The sequence below is a fragment of the Bombyx mori genome, chromosome 4, assembly GCF_030269925.1.
Source record: "Bombyx mori chromosome 4, ASM3026992v2".
NCBI lineage: Eukaryota > Metazoa > Arthropoda > Insecta > Lepidoptera > Bombycidae > Bombyx > Bombyx mori.
In genome coordinates this window covers 509,441-524,339 of record NC_085110.1, presented here as the reverse complement: position 1 = coordinate 524,339, position 14,899 = coordinate 509,441, and the positions used below count along the sequence as shown (strand labels likewise).

At 43.6% G+C, this 14,899-nt stretch overlaps 1 non-coding gene across 1 annotated transcript; it reads left to right on the top strand.

Moving 5' to 3' along the window:
• The first annotated feature begins 2,234 nt into the window (after positions 1–2,234).
• Mir3428 (microRNA mir-3428) lies at positions 2,235–2,339 on the top strand. Its single transcript, NR_107707.1, has one exon. It is a non-coding gene; the product is annotated as a microRNA mir-3428 (primary transcript).
• The last annotated feature ends 12,560 nt before the right edge of the window (positions 2,340–14,899 follow it).

Genomic DNA, 14,899 nt, shown 5'->3' with positions numbered 1-14,899 from the left:
GCACCTAACCCTTCAAATCTAGCCAGTACAATGGTGCCCAACCCAGCGGGCTATCGACATGCCTAGCAACAAAAGTGGAGTAATTTGAAGTGATAATAACTTTTTATCAGTTTATTTTTAAACGTGATTAACAATTATTATTAAGAATGTGATTTACATTGCTGATAAAAATAATGCACAATTTATTTTAAAATATCTTTGTGTAATAAATTGAGGGGAACTAAAACAACAGATAAGGAATGAAATGAATAATAAATAGTATTGGAAACGTCACAGCGGCTGTAATTATGTATTAATATTGTATTTTGTTTGGGATCATACTTTACGGCTAGCTCTCTGTTCTGTCCTGCAGCTCGTCGTCAGCTGCCCTTAGGAATGATAGGGATTTCCCTGCGAAATAGGGATTGTAGAGCAGGATAGATCTCAACCGGAGAGTGAAGTTTCATATTTTCTACTGTTTCCACCAGTCTTAAGTACAAGCCACGGTAGTCATCCGTGACCATGAAACTGCGAACGTAGTTTTAATTAAGGCAAAGCTTAAAAAGGATGAGAAAACACATGTTTAGTGTCTACTACTGACTATTGACGTATGTTAGAGAAGTCGTAGGTGGTCGCTGGAGGAGTCTGGATTCAGAATAGATCTGTCTACTGCATATAGGAGGTAATACAATTTTTGTATGTTAATATTATTCGTGGCTTTTCAGTTAGCCGAATGTAGCCTAGTTTATGGAGATTCAACGAATTGAGTGAAATTTATTCTTTTAGATTCTTAAGTACTTTATTTTGTTTTATCTTTCAGTATTTCTTAGAAGCGCAAATGATTGTTCCGCTTACCTATCCTATTCCCAACTAATTATACTATACCACATTAAACATGAATTCAAAGCAATATTCCTCTGAAATTCACCCACCCGAAATTCCTTAATAATAAATAGCGAGACCAAAAGCTATACGGCTTATACAGAGCTTAGGTGCATCCAATTTGGCACCTGCAAACTCTCATACAATAGGCGACCCACTTTCAACATTACTGCCAGAATTCGTTCTAAGAGCAGTTAAAAAATATCTGTTGCTTAATGAGGATCGTCCGCTCAGCGGTAAACACACGGGGACGAGAAAATATCGAAACTGTGAAACAAAACACAATTTTCAGACGATGACAACAATGAATTGTAACGCGCCATCGCTTCATTCAATTCTTGATACATTTATTGTTTTATTTTGACGTACAAGGCTGAGTCTCTTAGAATAATATTTTATGTTTTAAATTCATCGCCGCAATGTATACAGGGGCAAATAAAAAAGTGGTCGCAGAGTATTCGGTGGTGCAGAGGTTGGTGCCTGATTGCGTCCGGCTCGTCACAATGCACCATTGTTGAGCACATTTCGAAAAAAGAGAAATATAAAAACAAACACAAAAGCTTTTCCTTGATATAATGAGGACAGAAATAAATGTTATGAAATTTTCCATTTTGTTCAGTTAAGCGTTCTCGTTGTCTTTGTTATCTTTAGGTAGTACGAACGTTGTTTTGTGCTTTAAGCACAGGTTTGATGGGGTGGGGCTACTTTCTAAGTAATTTATAGTTTGTAATCTATTGTTTGTTTGTTCAAGGCCCCCAGGTGGGGCAGGGGGTTCCAACAGTATCTCTTCATCGCAAATGGTCATGAGCTGCGTGACTTGGACCTCCTTTGTCAGGATGTGTCGCGACACCTACCATATGTTGTCTGTTGGCCCTGATCACCACCGGACGCTAGGTGTTCCATGAGCTCGCCTGTCCATGCAGAGCAATAATATTAATAGTAATAAGTGGTTTATGTTGGTTTTCAATGATTCAAATATAATATAATACGAGCACGGTGTTTAACAAACTGAAATTACAAAAGGATGAAAGGACTCATCAATCAATCAATCAATGGGCCTTTTATCCTGAACTTTTAAAATCTTTTATTTAATTTTTGTGTGTTTTTACAGAAAGTCTTTCAGTTCAGTGTAGCTTTTGACATTAGCCTCGCCTAACATCTTCTATTGCTGTGTATCGTCAGCAACCTTCCACTAGTTGGGATCCGTTGACAGCTTTAGCTTATCCTCCGATCGCATCTTTTGTCTTTCTCTATATTTTTTACGGTCTCTAGGGTACCATTGATAATGTTGCCAATTTTTTTAGGTACTTCGAAATAAATAACCCGTCCAAGTCCACTTTAGTTGATCCATCTTTACAAGCATAATTACTACTCTAGTTTTTAATCTTACTGCTCAGACGTGTCATTTTTCCTATTAAGGTGAAACTTGAACAATAACTCGGGAAGAGCTGTTGCGCTTTGAGGAAGGTTTATGACTTACGCACTATTTATTCACTTTTTTGTTTAAGTAGCTTGTATGTCTTTAGTTTGAAACAAATAATTATAATTTGAAAACGTTTATTGCTCCCGCCTGACTCGGTGGCAATAGCCGTCTGATCAATAGCTGAACAAACTGGGTCTGCAGTGTTGTAGTGTTGTTCCGGGGCCGACTCCGAACGCAAACAAAGCACTGGACAACTTTAAGCTCAGCTTTTAATAACTTCCTCGTCGGATGCCGCAGTTAGTCGAGTTTTCGAACAATGAGAGGACGCTTGTTTCCTAACCACGCCGCATCTTTGTTGTTCTAGTCTGCTGGTTTGGACAATGATGAACTATTTTATTTAAGCAGGGGCGGTGATACTGCCGCGATATCATACAGTTGAGCCTTAAGCTCAAGTCTCTCAGTAGCTCTCACAGTCTGATGTCTATGGACTCCCACAAATACGGGCCGTGCAATAGTTTTTAGTTCATCTAGTTCAATAGAAATATTGCTGTTGTTTTGGTTACAGTTGGCACTTGAGACGTTAACAATGTGAAGACATTACCAACAGTCTGTATGTATGCCTTGACCGAGGGCTTCATCATAATATTATGTCTAAGATTTTGCTGGTTTTTTATTGATTGGAACTTTATATGAACGGACAATTCATTCTATCTATATATATAAAAATGAATTGCTGTTCGTTAGTCTCGCTAAAACTCGAGAAAGGCTCGACCGATTTGGCAAATTTTGGTCTTGAATTATTCGTGAAAGTCCAGAGAAGGTTTAAAAGGTGAATAAATATGAAAATGTTCGGAATTAAAAAAAAAAAAAACAATTTTCTTTTTCCGTTGATGTGTCCCCCGTCGGACGGATTCCTTTTGTTTGTTTTAAGTTTATTTTATACTTTTATACAAAAATTTAGGCCTTTTATTTCTCGATTGAGGTACTACGAAGTGTGCCAAGTCAGCTAGTTCTACTATAAAAATGTTATGACCAGAGTGATAAATGCGGTGATTTATTTTAAAGGTTTTATTCATTGATATTGGAATGAAATTAAAATTTAATTAATACATTATATAAACGAATTTCAGGTCAAATAAAATTGGTTTTCTTTAAAATAAAGATTTAACGTAATGAACGTTCATTATCTAGAATGTGGTATCATGTAGGTTCTGCTACGTAGGTAGGTGAGGTGGAACGAGTAAAGCCGAGGGCTACGCAAATATTGGCCCGGACTCGAGCAATTGATTGGTTACAGAGCCGTCCGCGTCTGACGGGAAAATATTGAAGCGAGCCCCTGTGTTTGGACAGGAGACTTGGTGCTTTCGTGATTTTATAAAAATACCTTTATTTTCTTATGTTATTAACTTTCTCTTGTCTGGTCCTCGACAGTAAGTATTGACTCGTTGTGCGTCATCGCGACCCAGTGCTAGCAATTATTTACTCCGCCTACGAATATGCGTAGGCTTGTTTGAAGTTCAGATAAGAAGTAATCCAAAGTTTCAGTATGATTTTTAGATAAGTAGAGAAGCCTTTTAATGAAACTACATAGTAATAAGTGAGCTGCTCGGCTATCCACTCATGATCTAGTAAATACTGAACAAGCGAATGCTACAGGAGCTCGGTCACTTTTTAGAGGCATTTTACTGTAATAGTGATTATTTTTAAGGTGTTTCGGGCGGTACTTAATAATACTATATATGGGAAGCATACACGAACTTAGACAATACATTCGTCCCTACTCAGTCCCACACCCCGCTTAACGCCAAAACTAGACGCAACAAGTCACAAATATCAACCGAACAAGAATTAAATGTTCACAAGTTTACTCGCAAACTTATACCTACCGGGGAGGTATCCGGGGTGCGAGGGTCTCCGAACAAACCACCTGCGATTCAGTGAACTCATTCCGTGAGGTGTAAATGAATAAGATTTTTTGGAGCCTCATTTTTAAAACAGATGTTGTGAAATCTTAATGCTATTTTTTTTGCTTAGATGCGTGAACGAGCTCACAGCCCACCTGGTGTTAAGTGGTTACTGGAGCCCATAGACAACTACAACGTAAATGCGCCGCCCACCTTGAGATATAAGTTCTAAGTCTCAAGTATTATTACAACGGCTGCCCTACTTTTCAAACCGAAACGCATTACTGCTTCACGGCAGAAATAGGCAGGGTTGTAGTACCTACCCGCGCGGACTCACAGAGGTCCTACCACCAGCTATTGTCAAAGTGTAAAATATTGCACATCATGCTATGAGGCTCACATTACTTATGTAACTATTTGGTATGTAGTTTATTAGCGAACAAAGGCAGATAATCTTAAAGTTCACCGAGCACTATCTATGTATGTAGTTACTAAGAACATCTCAACGGTACTGAGGTCATCAGTCCCGGGACTCGAAGTTGAACGCGGTCACACTTCTTAGACTGGAACGCTTCACTACAATTATAAGCAGCACGGTGGTAGGTACCCGTACCGGTTCACAATACACTTTGCTGGTGAGCTATGAAGTCATCTGTTCGTTATCTTGATCTTCCTTGACCTTGAATTTGTAATGGGATACAAATTCTTAAAAGATCAGAGGCCCTTCACTCCTTAGAGAAAATTTTGGTTACATACATTCCTTGTTTGGTTTTTTCCTGACGTTATTTCTAGTTGCTATTGGGACCCAAATGAAAATAAAGAAATGTTGAATGTAGTGCGCAAGTTGGCCCCTTTACGAATCTCACAATCATAGTGGGTACACGTTTCTGTGTAGAAAACTCAAGATAAAGGCTCACGCATTGTACTCGGTATCCGTGTGACAAAAGACAAGCTTCGCACAAACAGTGCCGTCTTGTATGGCCATTAAATCAGCTATCTCTTTACATCTACTTAACGTTATAAAAATGTAAATTATGTATGTTATATATTTTAATTAGCCTCTAGAACTAACAGACTAATTAAAAAAAATGGTTCACTCATACATACATAGGTAGCTACGTTAATCTTTTTTAAATTTATAGGGTAGCATGGGTCTGCTATTATGGATATTTATGCTATATTTTTAAGTGCAACAATTATGTGGTACTTATATTGATGTTCCAGGTATTCTATAATTCCGATAGAGGCACCCGTCACGTGCGGACGTGCTCATCGTCCACTCGATCGCCCGGTCTTTGTTCGCCCGGCTTTTGTTAGCCCGGCCATTGTTCGCGCGGCCTGTGTTCGTGATACATCTGCCGACCAAGTGTGTTTCCTGGAAGCTTTTGTTTGTTTTGTTTTAGTTATTTTTGTGTTCGTGGAACATTTGCCGACAAAGTGTTTTCCTGCAAGTATTTATTTGTTTTGTTTCTTTTTGTAATTTCTGTTATGTTGTGCTTTTTCTTTGTCCTGTAGTAATCGCGCCGCATTGCCACCTGTGTTCAATAGAACCGCTCAGGTCCGAGAAGTTGGGGCCTCGCCGCAAGGCGAGTGTATTCAAAGTCCCGGGGCAGCCCCACCTGGGCACGTATCCATAATGGACGCTGTAATCGCGGAATTCCTCCGACTTCGCCACCCACAGCTCGCCTCAGAGTTTCTGGCCTTCAAGGCCAACCACACTGCGAGCCCTCTCGAGGACTCCGCCGCGCTCGCTGCTCCTGCGTCGCCTGTACCTGCGTGCAGAGCTTCTGCATTGAGCACCGCAGCCTCTGTCGTGCCTGCCGCTCCCGTGTCGCCTATACTGGCGAGAAAAGCTGCTGCGTCGTCCGCCGTGACCATCGTTTCAGCTGAGAGATCATCCGCGGCCTCCGTCGCGCCCTCTAAAACACCTACACTTGCTCGTAGGTCGCCTGCACCCGCCTCCTCGTGCTCCGACTCTGACTCGGACATGGAGGTCGACCTCGCCCCCGCCTCATCGACGGATGGATTCACCCTGGTGCAAAAGGGTAAGAAGCGTGCCGCGGAGTCTCGAGCTCCCGCGGCCGCTAAAATTAGCAAAGCCGTGAACGCGTCGCGCCCCCGACCTCAGACTCCCGTTGCGCTCCCAGCCCGTGCCACTCCGTCGCCGCGTCCGGTGGCACAAAATAAAACCCAGACCCCTCCCCCGGTTATCCTTCAGGAGAAGGCAGCTTGGGATCGAGTTTGCCTGGCCCTTAAGGCCAAAAATATAAATTTCACGAATGCCCGTAACCAGGCGAACGGCATTCAAATTAAGGTTCAAACACCCGACGACCATAGGGCCCTCTCTTCTTACCTCCGTAAGGAACGTATAAGTTTCCATACTTATACGCTCCAGGAGGAGCGCGAACTCCGCGTTGTAATACGCGGAATCCCTAAGGAGTTAGATGTAGAGCTCGTCAAGGCCGATCTGTTAGAACAGGGCTTTCCAGTGAATTCTGTGCACCGTATGCACACCGGTCGCGGTAGGGAGCCATATAATATGGTTCTAGTCACCCTCCAGCCTACCCCCGAGGGTAAGAAAATCTTCAACACACAGACCGTCTGTAGGCTCTCCGGTATCGCCATCGAAGCCCCCCATAAAAAGGCACTCCTAGCCAGTGCCATAACTGTCAATTGTACGGGCACTCTTCCCGTAACTGTCACGCGCGCCCCCGATGTGTTAAGTGTTTGGGCGATCACGCCACGGCCCTCTGCGCTCGCGACCAAAAAACCGCGACGGAACCGCCTAGCTGCGTCCTGTGTCGAACACAGGGTCACCCCGCGAATTACCGTGGTTGCCCTCAAGCCCCTAAAATAAATCGCCGCGTCGCCCGCCAAAACCGCCTCCGAGCTTCCGGCCCAGACATCAAAGCCTCGGCACCCTCTGCGTCGCAGGCTAAGCCAGCGTTCGTTCCGGCGGCGGTGCCCAGTGTCTCGGCCTGGGCAAAACCGCTGCCGTTCACGAACACGGCTACAACTCCCTCCTCCGCGATTCGTCCCGCCCCCGCGACTCGTCCCTCTCCTGCGACTTGCCCTCCGACCGCGTCCGAAAATCTCGCTTTAGCGATCGACTTCTTTCAGTCGATCAACTTTGAGCGCGTTAACGCTTTGGGCGACGCCATTCGCGCTGCCTCCACTGCGCAACACTTTATCGCCGTTGTGCAGGAATACGCCGACGTATACGCGTCATTAAATACGTACGTCCTCCCCTCACTCCGCCGGTAATCAATGGCGTATATAAGTAGAATAAAGCCCCTATCCGTAACGATAGGATTTTTTAACGCTTACGGTCTCGCAAATCAACGTGATCAGGTTTCTGACTTTTTGCGTGACCATCAAATTGATATCTTTTTAGTGCAGGAGACCCTACTTAAGCCCGCGCGCCGTGACCGTAAAATCGCAAACTATAACATGGTCAGGAACGACAGGCTCTCTGCCCGTGGTGATGGTACCGTCATTTACTATAGAAGAGCCCTGCATTGCGTCCCGCTCGATCCTCCCGCGCTCGCTAATATCGAAGCATCAGTGTGCCGAATCTCACTGACAAGACACGCGCCGATCGTTATCGCGTCCGTTTATCTTCCACCGGATAAGATCGTTCTAAGCAGTGATATCGAGGCGCTGCTCGGTATGGGGAGCTCTGTCATTCTGGCGGGCGACCTAAATTGTAAACACTCAGGTGGAACTCACACACCACAACCCCGAATGGCAGGCGGCTTGACGCGTTAGTCGATGATCTCGCCTTCGATATCGTCGCTCCGCTAACCCCGACTCACTACCCGCTAAATATCGCGCATCGCCCGGATATACTCGACATAGCGTTATTAAAAAACGTAACTCTGCGCTTACACTCGATCGAAGTAGTTTCAGAGTTAGATTCAGACCACCGTCCCGTCGTTATGAAGCTCGGTCGCGCTCCCGATTCCGTTCCCGTCACGAGGACTGTGGTGGATTGGCACACGCTGGGCATCAGCCTGGCTGAATCTGATCCACCATCGCTCCCGTTTAACCCGGACTCTATCCCGTCTCCTCAGGATACCGCTGAAGCCATAGACATCTTAACGTCACACATCACCTCGACATTAGATAGGTCATCGAAACAAGTTGTAGCGGAGGACTTCCTTCACCGCTTCAAATTGTCCGACGATATTAGGGAACTCCTTAGAGCTAAGAACGCCTCGATACGCGCCTACGACAGGTATCCTACCGCGGAAAATCGTATTCGAATGCGTGCCCTACAACGCGACGTAAAGTCTCGCATCACCGAAGTCCGAGATGCCAGATGGTCTGATTAGAAGGACTCGCGCCCTCCCAAAGGTCTTACTACCGCTTAGCTCGTACTCTCAAATCGGATACGGTAGTAACTATGCCCCCCCTCGTAGGCCCCTCAGGCCGACTCGCGGCGTTCGATGATGACGAAAAAGCAGAGCTGCTGGCCGATACATTGCAAACCCAGTGCACGCCCAGCACTCAATCCGTGGACCCTGTTCATGTAGAATTAGTAGACAGTGAGGTAGAACGCAGAGCCTCCTTGCCACCATCGGATGCGTTACCACCCGTCACCCCGATAGAAGTTAAAGACTTGATCAAAGACCTACGTCCTCGCAAGGCTCCCGGTTCCGACGGTATATCTAACCGCGTTATTAAACTTCTACCCGTCCAACTCATCGTGATGTTGGCATCTATTTTCAATGCCGCTATGGCGAACTGTATCTTTCCCGCGGTGTGGAAAGAAGCGGACGTTATCGGCATACATAAACCCGGTAAACCAAAAAATCATCCGACGAGCTACCGCCCGATTAGCCTCCTCATGTCTCTAGGCAAACTGTATGAGCGTCTGCTCTACAAACGCCTCAGAGACTTCGTCTCATCCAAGGGCATTCTCATCGATGAACAATTCGGATTCCGTACAAATCACTCATGCGTTCAACAGGTGCACCGCCTCACGGAGCACATTCTTGTGGGGCTTAATCGACCAAAACCGTTATACACGGGAGCTCTCTTCTTCGACGTCGCAAAAGCGTTCGACAAAATCTGGCACAATGGTTTGATTTTCAAACTATTCAACATGGGCGTGCCGGATAGTCTCGTGCTCATCATACGGGACTTCTTGTCGAACCGCTCTTTTCGATATCGAGTCGAGGGAACCCGCTCCTCCCCACGACCTCTCACAGCTGGAGTCCCGCAAGGCTCTGTCCTCTCACCCCTCCTATTTAGCTTATTCGTCAACGATATTCCCCGGTCGCCGCCGACCCATTTAGCTTTATTCGCCGACGACACGACTGTTTACTATTCTAGTAGAAATAAGTCCCTAATCGCGAAGAAGCTTCAGAGCGCAGCCCTAGCCCTAGGACAGTGGTTCCGAAAATGGCGCATAGACATCAACCCAGCGAAAAGTACTGCGGTGCTATTTCAGAGGGGAAGCTCCTCACGGATTTCCTCCCGGATTAGGAGGAGGAATCTCACACCCCCGATTACTCTCTTTAGACAACCCATACCCTGGGCCAGGAAGGTCAAGTACCTGGGCGTTACCCTGGATGCATCGATGACATTCCGCCCGCATATAAAATCAGTCCGTGACCGTGCCGCGTTTATTCTCGGTAGACTCTACCCCATGATCTGTAAGCGGAGTAAAATGTCCCTTCGGAACAAGGTGACACTTTACAAAACTTGCATTAGGCCCGTCATGACTTACGCGAGTGTGGTGTTTGCTCACGCGACCCGCACACACATAGACACCCTCCAATCTTTACAATCCCGCTTTTGCAGGTTAGCTGTCGGGGCTCCGTGGTTCGTGAGGAACGTTGACCTACACGACGACCTGGGCCTCGAATCAATTCGGAAATACATGAAGTCAGCGTCGGAACGATACTTCGATAAGGCTATGCGTCATGATAATCGCCTTATCGTTGCCGCCGCTGACTACTCCCCGAATCCTGATCATGCAGGAGCCAGTCACCGTCGACGCCCTAGACACGTCCTTACGGATCCATCAGATCCAATAACCTTTGCATTAGATGCCTTCAGCTCTAATACTAGGGGCAGGCTTAGGGACCCCGGTAACCGTACTCGTCGAACTCGACAAAGAGGTCGACGTGCAACCTAACCCATGCATCAGCCCGCTGAGTTTCTCGCCGGATCTTCTCAGCGGGTCGCGATTCCGATCCGGTAGTAGATTCATTCGCGAAACAATTGCTCTTGAGTTGTTAGGTCTCCTTCGGAGGCGCTCGGGCAGTTGTTAGCAAATCCCACCCCTCTTGGCTGAGCCTTTGCTCGCCCACCTGTCCTGGTGAAACTGGAAAGGCCTTCGGGCCACCAGTAAACTTTCAATCATAAAAAAAAAAAAAAAAAGTTATTCTATGCTTTGTAAAGGCTTTGTAAATTTAATTTGATACTAAAATGGAAAAGCTATTTACATAATCCTTTCTCTGATTGATTTTTATTTTGGAGTTTATGAATTTCAAGAGTATTTCAAAGGTTTTATTTTCTGTGTAGGGAGATTCTTAATTTAAAATAATATTTTCGTTACTTCCGTAAGTGGTATTGTGCTGTTATTTGGTTAACATGGACAACAGCAATGTGACCCACCATGGACCGTGATGTTGAAATGTCAATTGTATGTTTTATTGTTGCAGTAGTATCAGATGATCTCACTGCTTTGTTGCAAGCATAGGTTGATGACGGTCCCTTTTCCTGCCTGCCCACAGCACTCGTGGTCGGTTTCGTGGCCCACATATATTGACGAGAGGTGTTGTGGGTGCATAACGCACTCTCGGCGACACTCAGCCCTTCTCGCAAAGGGCACATACCACACAGAGTAACTGTAATGATAGGTAAATGAAAGCATTGTGTATGGTCCCGACACTTTTTTTATTCAATGCACGTTTAAAAATTCGCTAAATGCAGACGCCTTAAGGTCTGTCAATTGACACACACACGAATTCAATCGGAGCTCTCATGAGAAATGAGGTTATCTTAAAATGTCACTGGACCGACGGACAAAAAAGTGAAAAATCATAAAATTAAAAATAGAAAAAACTATGTAATCAAGCTTGAAGTTGCTGGTACGTGTTAACAATACATAACGATTATGATACAACTGTGTAAGCCCTAATAGTGGACTATACTACCTGAAAATTTTCCATTTCCATGAAGTTTATTCGGATTTTTTTCGAAGATCACCCCCTTGGACAAGTGCAGTTCGGTCCCACCTTCCTGCGAAGTGTATAACACCAGACCGTGGGAGCAGACCGAGGTGAGTATCACTTGTTTGATTGTCGTATTTTTTAACGTGCTTTATTGTGAGAATTTCAAATATTTTTCTCCCCTACGTACTAACTGATCGTACACATTGTATATCAAAGAAGGACCACAATACTTTTTTAGTCTTTTGATATTTCCAAAGAATGAAACTTGTGATGAATGATTCTTAAAACCGGGCACATTACATCACTACAACAGAGTTAACTCGAATAATGACCACGTCATTCAACTGTTGGACCCAAAACACTTTACGACTCAGAAAGTCGGACGCTCTAAAATGACAATTAACGCACAGGTTTTGTTGTTGAGCGTTGGAAGAAATCACACCACAACCTTAGTTCTTTATTTGAAGGACTTCACGATGGGTCGATGGACTTGTTATCAGTGGTCTTGTACTACTATTACTGATATTGAAGTCTATTATGCCATGAGCGACGCTAACCTTAGATCCCATAGTTCATCTATTAAATAAGTAAAACTAACCAGATTTTAAAGAATGGAAGTCGTTTGACTGTTTCATCTGCACTAGCGCCACTAGTGTGTGTGATCCCACGCATTCCAAGTTCCACATACATTACGACCCAGAGCTGAGTCCCGACAGTGTTGCTTTGTACTTTGTTGTGTCTTGCCGTAGAAAATGATATCACTATATACAATAGACGGATGTGTGGAGTACGTGTGCGTCAACGTAGGAGTACAAATGTCTTATGATTCAGGTAATTTGTTTTAATATTTTACTCCAGTAAGTTTACTTTTCTCTTGACCACTAGGTGACGTTGGTAAAAGACTGGGTAACGGATGGTAAGCAAAAATGTTGTGTGTAGTATTTGAACTAATGTTTATGGGTTTTAGCAGCCATTTGACTTCAGAGGAACCATGAGCTTATTCAGCCATCTATGTATTAAAAATAACAGATAAAACTGCTCTTACATTGGCATTAAAAATGTATATTAACTGCTAATTCTGGGATGTATTACAAAGTTTATTTTTAATGCCCTTTGTAGACAGACGTCGGACGCCTCCAATGCCGTGGGTACAGCCGAGCTTCTGCCTATCGCAAGCACTGCAAGTCTGGGTTAACGAAGGGCATGATAAGCTAAGCTTCAAACCGTCTAGGTATCAATTGGAGAACGAACAGCAACGCTCTCAAAGTTTTTGTACAACTATACTACAATCGTATTTACTGATGGTAGCTTGGTAGGGCTTAGTGGGATCCTCTGTGACTCAGTAACACTTTTCTTCCTATTCCTGCCGGAAGAAATTGTTCGACGTACGTTCCAGCTCCTACGGTGGGATTGTCGTTGTAAACCACAGTTGAGACTTAAACCTCATGTCTCAAGGTGGGTGCGTCAGTCACATTGAGATAAGGATGGCCTTCGGTCGTCACTTAATAACAGATATGCCTTGAGCCTGGCTATCTAGTTAAAAGAATAAAACAGACATAGTAAGTAATATTACGTCAATCTGATTTAAGTCTGAGGTCGCGGACACACGTTGGTTCTACTATATACAGCTTCGCAAACCGAAAAACTGAAATGCGAGCTCATGAACCTACCCTCCGAACTATCGGAGATGGGAATTTCACTCCAATAAGGGCTTGTCGCTGGATGACGTCACTGCTCTATATTTGATACCTTATAATATTTCCGCCGACGGGGCCTCGGATTTTCGCTGCCTGTCAGTTACGATCAGCCATTGAGTTATGGGTTTCACATTTACGCTATTTTTTTGATGGAATTCGTTCGGAATGATCTCTGTTGTACTCGGTTGTAATATGAAACGGTTGAGCAATCAAGACTTCTCAGCTTACAACATAAACACGTACAAAAGGCATAAAAGATATGTCTGTAATAATTGCGATGGTGCATTATTTCTAAGTACAAGTAATAAAGCGTATCTATCTATCTATAATTATATCTGTCTCTCTATCTATCTATCTATAGGCGGTTCGAATTAAGTTCAGTTACAGAGTTATAGTCCTGGTTTGCTGAATATACTCCTAAATTCAATTTCTCTGCTGCCCTGATTTCCCTGTACTTTTACGGAAGCTGAGGCCTGCTTTTAATTCATATGAGCGTACACCTAATATTAACTATGTCCACCGACACTGAAGTGTACTTTGGACTGAATATGATTGTGGGAGGCTTTTTTCAGTATTATTCACTTCGAGAGGTCTATGTGCCCTTGTAACCGCTAGCCTCATTCTTTTCGGCGGGCCTGATGGTGAGTCAATTCCAGACCAACAGTCAAGCCGCTTCTTACCCCTGAAGATCCTCTCCCAAAGTCCTCGCCTGTGAGTACAGTGCAGTGTAATGAAATAAAAATTAGTCATCAATATTATAGCATCGATCACAAATTCTATCACCGGCGTGTTACTGTAATGCACTTCTTATTAGCGAGGAAATGTCTCTGCCAATCGAATTACTGTTGCCTATGATGCACCAAGATACCCGAGTATAAAGCATTATACTCATAACATTATGATCTCAACCACTACATCATGTTTGTATTGCATTTGTGGTACACCTCCTCAGTAATACTTGAGCCTACTGCAGTACCTTGTCCTTTAAGCTGACAGGTTCTGGAATGAACGCGAACTAGGGAATTAATAGTTTTATGAAATATAAATATAAGCTCGTTATGCAAAAAAGTCTATAAGAGCCCTTTGAAATTACGACATCATATCTAGCCTATGTGGATTTTGTGGGATTGCAATTCACAATACGAAATTATTTCCTCATCAGGAATGTTCAGTATGTGAACCCCGCAATAACATAATCATATTATCTGCCGGTACATGTAAGCTATCATTTGGCAGAGCGCGAAGCGATAGCGTTCATCAAACAATGAATTGTTGCAATTTTCTTGGGTTCTTCATTAAATCCGTTTTAAATAAACATGATATCCTTAGAAATATTGAACTCTTTCATAAGAATTGAACCCAATCTATCTTTATTGTAATGAAAGGTCAGCTTCAATCTCGTACAGATCGCGCCACGACGACTCCTTCTGTGCTGATAAATGAAATCGAAATAAAACAACAGAGATTTCCAATTTACTCGAAGTGAAAAAACCGTAGAAATATTAAAGAAGTTTTGCATAATTTCGCTATAAAGTTGAAAGAGGGTGAGTGTTTGTCGCTTAAATGGTTGTATTTTAGTGTCAGGAGCCAGCGGAGGTGCGCGGAATTGGGTTCCAACAAGAAACATTACTGTGAATATTATTGTACGCGTTATCTATATATTAATACGTGAAGCAAAAACTTTCCTTATTGCTGAGTCTCTGGTTAAATTGAGAATAGATTAAAATTAAATATTGTTTGTGCTTATTAATATTTGTCTAAATTGTAGTCTTGGCGAAATCTGTGATTATAGAAGTATAATAGTCTTTGACAATAGAATCATAATAT